The sequence below is a fragment of the Rattus norvegicus genome, chromosome 4, assembly GCF_036323735.1.
Source record: "Rattus norvegicus strain BN/NHsdMcwi chromosome 4, GRCr8, whole genome shotgun sequence".
NCBI lineage: Eukaryota > Metazoa > Chordata > Mammalia > Rodentia > Muridae > Rattus > Rattus norvegicus.
The window spans coordinates 24721675-24729492 of record NC_086022.1 but is presented as its reverse complement, the minus strand read 5'-3'; the positions used below and the strand labels follow the sequence as shown (position 1 = coordinate 24729492).

The following is a 7818-nucleotide window of genomic DNA, read 5'->3' as shown; positions in this document are numbered from 1 at the left end:
TATGTACATGTGTTCAGGACAGACCACTTGTGATATCTTCTATTATTGTTGTTGCTACTGTTGTTGTTTTTATTATTAATCTTTCTTTTAAATTCAGTTATTATCCACCCTCCCCTAGTTCCTCATCCCATTCCACTTAATCATTCTGCAAGAGAATGTCTCTACTCTCTCCACTCCACCCTACCTAGCCTGGCCTCCCCATTCCCTGGGGCCTCAAGTTTCTCAAGGGTTAGATGTTTCTTCTTTCCCTGAGTCCAGACCAGATAGTCCTCTGCTGTATATGTGGCAAGGGCCTCGGACTGGCTTGTATATGCTGCCTGGTTAGTCGCTCAGTGTCTGAGAGATCTTGGTCTAGTCTAGTTGAGACTGATGTACTTCCTATGGAGTTGCCTTCCTCCTTGACTTCTTTCAGCCTTTCCCTAATTTAACCACAAGGTTCCCCTGGCTTCCGTCCATTGGTTGGGTGTAAGCATCCCCATCTGTCTCAGTCAGCTTCTTGTTGGGCCTCTCAGAGGGCAGCCATGCTAGGCCCCTGTCTGTAAGCACACCATAGCATTAGTAATAGTATCAGGCCTTGGAGTGTCCTCCTGAGCTGAATCCCAATTTGGGCTTGACACCAGACCTCCTTTTCCTCTGGCTCTTCTCCACGTTTGTCCCTGCAGTTCTTTTAGACAGGAACAATTCTGGGTCAGAGTTTTAACTGTTGGATGGCAACTCCATCCCTCCACTTGATGCCCTGTTTTTCTACTGTGTGGACTCTACAAGGCCCCTCTCCTCAATTTAGGGCATTTCATCTTAGGTCCCTCCTGTTGAGTCCTGAGAGTCTCTCACCTCCCAGGTTTCTAGTACATTCTAGAGGGTCCCACCACCTCCAACCTCCCGAGGTTTCCTGTTACTATTCATGTTGGGCCTCAGGGTTTTACTCAGGATCTTCCCCTCCCCCAATATCAGATTATGTTCCTCTTTCCCCCTCTCCCTCTTTTCTCCCACCAAGATATTCTCCCTCCGCTCCCACCCCTACCCCAGTTGCTTTCTTCTCCCTCCCAAGTGGGAGGGAGCATCCTCTATTGAGCCCTCCTTCTTCTTTCTTTGTTTCTGTGGATTGTATCTTGGGTATTCTATACATTTTTTGGTTTAGATCTATGTATTAATGATTACATACCATGCTTGTACTTTGAGGTTACATCACTCAGGATAGTTTCTAGTTAATGCATTTTTACCTTATAAAGGACTAATATCCAAAATATATAAAGAACTCAAGAAACTCACCTCCAAAACAACCCGAAAAACAAAAACAACCCTATCAATACATGGGGTATAGAACTAAACAGAATTCGCAGCAGAGGAATCTTGAATGGCTGAGAAGATCTTAAAGAAATGTGCAAAGTTGGTGGTGATCAGCGAAATACAAATCAAAATGATCCTGAGAGTCTATTTTACACCAACCAAAATTGCTAAGATCAAAAGCTCAGGTGCATGCGGGTGAGAATTTGGAAAAAGTGCAATATTTTTCCATTGCTGGTGGCATTGCAAACTGGTACAACCACTCTGGAAATCAATTTGGATGTTGTTCGGAAAATTGGAAATCACACTTGTCCATATACCCCAAAAAATGCCTCCCAATGCCACAGGGGCATGTGTTCTACTATGTTCATAGAAACCTAATTTGTGATAGTAAGAAGCTAGAAACAACCCAGATATCCCATAATGGAAGAATAAATACAGAAGATGTGGTTCACTTACACAATGGAATACTAGTCAATTATGAATGAGGACATCATGAGTTTTTCAGAATATTTTTACTTCTCACCCATTCCCAAATACTCTCAAACTTTTTCTATTCATTTTTAAGGAAATGCTCTAATTAAACTTCCTGCCCTTAAGATTTTACCCTATTTCCCCTGTCTGTTACAATAATCATTACTATTTTCTAATATACCACCTGCAGGCAACCATTAAGGTCAATTATTCCTTTAGAGAAAAATAGTGGAGAACAAATGAAGTAGTTTTGCTCATGACAAAAGCTACCAGAACTTTGAAGACTGTTAAATAAAGCAAAAATCCCTCATAGGTCATTTCGTAGGACCTCAAATACCTCACAGGAAATGTGAGACCTCAAAGACTCCATTATGTACATGAACATTTCCAGTTCCTCGTGGCATCTTATATCTTAGTTTCTAGAACTGTGCAACCTACCCCATGTTAGGTCTGTATGACATTATCTGTATTCTTCTGAATACTTGGATATGTTTCACTATTTACCTGTGAATTGTGCATAACTATCAATAATGCAATTATTGAGTATACTGTTAGAGAACAATGGAAGTGAGTCAATTGTCCAAAAGTATTGTTTAGTTGGTCTTGGTTTTAGACCATTCTGAAGTCCGTTTAGACATTCTCATCTATTTAAGACCCCCAAATATTCTAGAAACCCAATCCTGGATAATATAATAATTTTCAGTATAGCCTTGGTTACATTATAGATAATAGTTTGAATTTTCATTAGTCTATCAACATTATTCGGCTTTAAGTACTCTAAACAAGATACTGAGATAATTAGCATATGAAGAGAAATTAACTTTATTTTGGATCATAGCTTTAGAAATGTGAATTTAAAACTGAACATAACCATTGGTTTGATTGTGTGATATGGGTGCCATTTTATGAAACCATGGGCTAAACAGCAGAAGAAAACTCTGATATCAGGAACAAGGAAATAAAAAAAGAAAGGGAAAGAAAAAAGCCATGGAGACCAAAATCTGTTTCTAGGGAATGACCACAATAATCTAAGAAATCCCAAAGCTGCATGGCTAAAGGTTCTGTCATCTCTCAATAACTGTTGTCATGGAAATCAAGCCTGAAACACATGACTTTTTGAAGGGCATTGAATGCTCAAGATATAATAACACTAGTCACTGTAAATGCCACTATGCTTGTGAATGATTATTAAAGATGAAAGCTAATAGATCAACATTATGTTAATTGAATCTGAAGCCTAATGATGTTCCATAGAATTTAAATTAACTCATGTTGCATGTCTTCACTTTGATAAATTTAATCTAAAATGCTGAGTTTCTGTACTGATTTAGACTGCACTTTGGATACTTGCTAATTTTACAAAGAAGAATGCAAGTCTAACCATTTCCGAGTATTGATTACTGGTGTTCCTTCAATTATGCTTAGTTTTACTCTTATATTTCCTAATTTAAAAATTGCTGGAGAGGACATTTTGTATGTACACATATGGGTACTATTCATTGTCAGAAAACTTCACAACAGATGATCAGGTGACCTAGAAGAAGATGATACCAGCTTATAATGTCTGTAACAGTCTGTATTCATCAAGACTAGGAATTACTTTATTAGGACCTTTATTCTTGCTCATGATTAACACTAGAGTTTCCTAAGAAAAACCTCATCTCTAAATCTTGACAATTTAAAGACATATACTGGAACAATTGTTTTATTAACATCTGCCTTTGTAGGTGTATTAAATTTAAACTAGTGATTCATTGAGGCTTGAAATGTAGCTAAGAAGGTAAAGAGGAAGTCCTGTATGTGCATGGTCCTTGTTAAGGCTTGGGTAACTGCTTCCTATATAGCCAGTCATTTTGTGTTGCTACTGCTCTTATGAGGAAATTTTTCAGGTGCTGTTGCTAGGAACTTATGCCTGAGTTAACTGTTAACCCACATTCTGTTGTGTTCTATAGTTTGGAGCTCTTGGAAACCAATTGCAATAGAGGTCAGTTAGAAATGCTTTGTATAGTTAACTACAATAAGCTTGGATAGGAATGTGTCTTCTGACAGCACCTGTAAGCTGCCTCTGGAATGGAGTGCTATATAAGAGAGAATACTCCCATTTTACATGGAGGTTGAATGACCTTTTAAGTTCCCAGTGCTTCTCTGGGTAGCTGACATCTTTCTTGGCAGAAAGAGACATGTAGTGGGTAACTGACATCTTGGGTAGCAGGTTAAGACATAAATGTTAGTCAAGACAAGTCCCCTACAAGAGTTGAATACCTCACTCAATAGAAACAGGATAAGTGTACAACAAAGGCATGTTCCTGTTCCCATTGCTATATCTAAATTGTGATTGATGGAAGAACTTAGCACAATGTTTTTGGATTTCAGGCTTATAGGCTATGTAGGATTCTGGCTTGGGGTTATAGTCAGCTACATTGTCTTGTCCACAGGCCTGGTTGATCAGTCCCAGGGCAAATGCTTAATAAACTATCCCATCTGACTGAGATCTGTGTTCATGTGGTTTGTGGGGCAACTCCTGGATACCAACATTCTGGGGTTCAGTCTCAGTACTAAGTAAATTGGTCACAATGGAGCATCTCTATTATTCCAGCATTAGAGAAGAGGAAACAGGAGGATTAGAAGTTTACAGTAATTTTAAGCTTCATAATCAGTTTGAAACCCACTTTGTACATGAAATACTGTATATGTGTTGTTTGTATATGCAAATATGTATTATATATATATATATATATATATATATATATATGACACTTTGACAAAATCACTGACAATTAAAACACTAATTGTTTTGAGTTGTAACAAAAATTATTGATTATGGCTATCTTGCATAACAGTTTCCTGTGAAATTAAACCTATCCATCTTAGAGTAATTTTAATCCAGTAACATGACATGGTGGTAAAGGATCACATCCAAAGATATGATCTGATGAAATGCAGACAAGGCATGGATTACAGTATGAACTGGGTGGAATAAGACTCATCCCTAGTATATACGTTGTTTACTTAAAAACAAATGTAAGGTTAATTTGTAGAAGGAAGCTGCCGTGTTTGGAAGTGACTTAGTTGAGGGGCAAACAAAGTGGCAAATCAGAGAAAGACTTGACAGAATGATTCAAAAACGCCCCAGTAACATGAGAACCGCAGAGGAAGAGAGGCTACTTAAGAACCACAAAAGATGGTATAGGATATCATGGAATCTGTGTGTGTGGGGTAGGTTTTACCCACCAGGACACTTTTACAGAGAGGAAAAGCTGGATGCAGGTAAAGACAGAATGAGCCAAGAATGAGAATCAGATGGTTTATAGAAATTGCCAAAGTTAGTAGGAGCCCCAGCAGAAAAGATCATTCAAAAGCTAAGAGAACCAAGTAGAATCCGTTGTATTGGAGGATTAGATCCTAGGAAGGCTAGAAGCTTCCAGACTTAGTCCTAGTGAAATTTAGAACAGAGAAAGAAAGCCTCTGGGCTTAGCTTGGGAACAGCTCTCATGCCTCTGAGGAAATAAAAGCAACATTTACATTGGAGGGAGAGTATAACACATGGGATATGTCAGTGACGGTAAAATAAAAAGATATTTTAAAACAGGATGTTAAAAGGGAGTTGAGAAACATGATGTTCTAAAGTGGTAATTCCTTAAGATCCAGAATTTACAAAAAGGAAAAACAACCAGATGTTCTTTTTTTTTTTAATTTTTTTCATCTTTATTAACTTGAGTATTTCTTATTTACATTTCGGTTGTTATTCTCCTTCCCGGTTTCCAGGCCAACATCACCCTAACGTCTCCCCCTCCCCTTCTTTATGGGTATTCCCCTCCCCATCCGTCCCCCATTACCGCCCTCCACCCAACAATCACGTTCACTGGGGGTTCAGTCTTGCAGGACCAAGGGCTTCCCCTTCCACTGGTGCTCTTACTAGGCTGTTCATTGCTACCTATGAAGTTGGAGCCCAGGGTCAGTCCAAAAGGAAGGAAACCATTTTGCCCTGCAAGGCAACTTCGATCTCAGGAAGTAAAAATGATACCTGAGTCTTCCCGGAAACTGATGCTACTCACTAGGCTCTTTCCTTCCCAAGTAAAGATTGCTTAAGGACATGGGAACCTGGCAACAAGCTGCCTGAAAAAACTCAGGCCAAATCAGCGATTTCTCTGCGACCTGCTGAACTGTCTAAAGGTTGTGCAGTGGATTCTAGGTTCACAGCTTTTTTGAGCTTTCAGCAGTGCTGGGCTTGACTTTGCTGATACCTTTATCCTTTAGTCAACTTTGCTCCGTTAAGCCAGCCCTTATTCATATTCCTGTAAGTAACGTCAATTAAACTCATTCATATGCTAAGCTGGATTATGGTGGTATCATTAATTATTCTGTCATCAATTCTGTATCTGGTATCAGTAGACACTTGTTCATGTTTTCCCATAACAGAGTCACATAACAAAGTCTTACCTCGTATACATTAAACTGGAATCAAGAAGGGCAGGAATAGACTTTAGAGTGTAAAATTAGAAAGAACAAAAGAAAAAAAAACAGAAAGAGCAAAAGGAAGTCATGTATTTGTAAAAAGTACTCTGAATGAATAATATCAAGTGGATGGGAAAAATATTAAATAATCTTAATGCATATTCCATAAATTAAGAAATTAATGATCATATGTCTAGCAGAAAAAATCCAGACATGAAATTGTCTAGGAAAATTAATTTATGACTAGCTCTGAGTATGTTGCTTGTGCGCATCAAACCCACACAGTAAGTCATCAGTAGCAAAGCACAGAATAATAGAAATTTGTTTTTTGGTAAAAGTTAAAGTGCGCCACGGGCTGCTGGAGCCGGAATCCAGAGTGCTGCAATCCAGGGAGCGGGTAAGAGGGCTGCTGTTGCAAGGACCAAGCTGAGTGCTTGCCCCGCTTTTGCCATCGTGGTTACTGTCACTGTCATCCAGTTCAGATGGTGGGGCGGATTGAAGGGTCTCCCCTCCGTAGTCAAGAGCTGTACCAGACTTCTAGCCTGCCCTCTAACGTGATGGCTGTGGACATAGAATAAAGCTACAGCAGTATGGTCCCTTCTCTAGCCAAAGAGCACTTTACCTTCAAGATCTCCCCCAAACTGGACAAGTCACTGGGCAGCAAGGAGGAAGCCGGCAGAATGGTGGCCCCCACAGTGCAGGAGAAGAAGGTGAAGAAGCGGGTGTCCTTCGCCGACAACCAGGGACTGGCCCTGACAATGGTGAAAGTGTTCTCGGAATTCAATGAACCACTAGATATTCCGTTTAACATCACCGAACTCCTAGGCAACACCGTGAGTCTGACGACAGCAGAGAGTGAGAGCTTTGTTTTGGATTTTCCGCAGCCTTCTGCAGATTACTTAGACTTTAGAAATCAACTTCAGACCAACCATGTCTGCCTCGAAAACTGTGTGCTGAAGGATAAAGCCATCGCGGGCACCGTCAAGGTCCAGAGCCTGGCATTCAAGAAGGTTGTGAAGATCAGGATGCCATTTGATACCTGGAAAAGCTTCACAGACTTCCCTTGTCAGTATGTGAAGGACACTTTTGCTGGTTCAGACAGGGACATGTTCTCCTTTGATATCATCCTACCGGACAAAATTCAGTCTTATGAAAGAATGGAGTTTGCCGTGTGCTTATTGCCTCATGTTTTCAGTACAGTAGCAGACACAAGATCAGAAATCATATCATCACAATGAAGCAGAGGTGATGCCTTAATCCACCTTGCGATTTGAATTATGGGAGGAAGCACTTCTGACTGTACTTCCTGCAACCCTTCTTTGGCAGATTTATACCACAAGTAAAGAGTAGAATGACTTTGAAGTGAGTATTCACTGTTAGATGGCCCAGAGAGGCACCATAAGTCCCTCACATCATCACAATTCTAACATGTGCTTATTAGATTTCGTTAGCCAGAATGCAAACTAATTTAATCAAAAACACATAAAAGGGGAGTGAACATGGATTATTCTGGTACACAAATTGGAAGTCTAGGGAGGGCATAATTAAGACTATTGGGAACAAGGCAGGAGACTGGGCTAGGTGTTCAAATACATCTGTATTAAA

At 39.8% G+C, this 7818-nt stretch overlaps 1 pseudogene; it reads left to right on the top strand.

Moving 5' to 3' along the window:
• The first annotated feature begins 6770 nt into the window (after window positions 1–6770).
• On the top strand, window positions 6771–7544 carry Ppp1r3bl1 (protein phosphatase 1, regulatory subunit 3B like 1; annotated as a pseudogene).
• The last annotated feature ends 274 nt before the right edge of the window (window positions 7545–7818 follow it).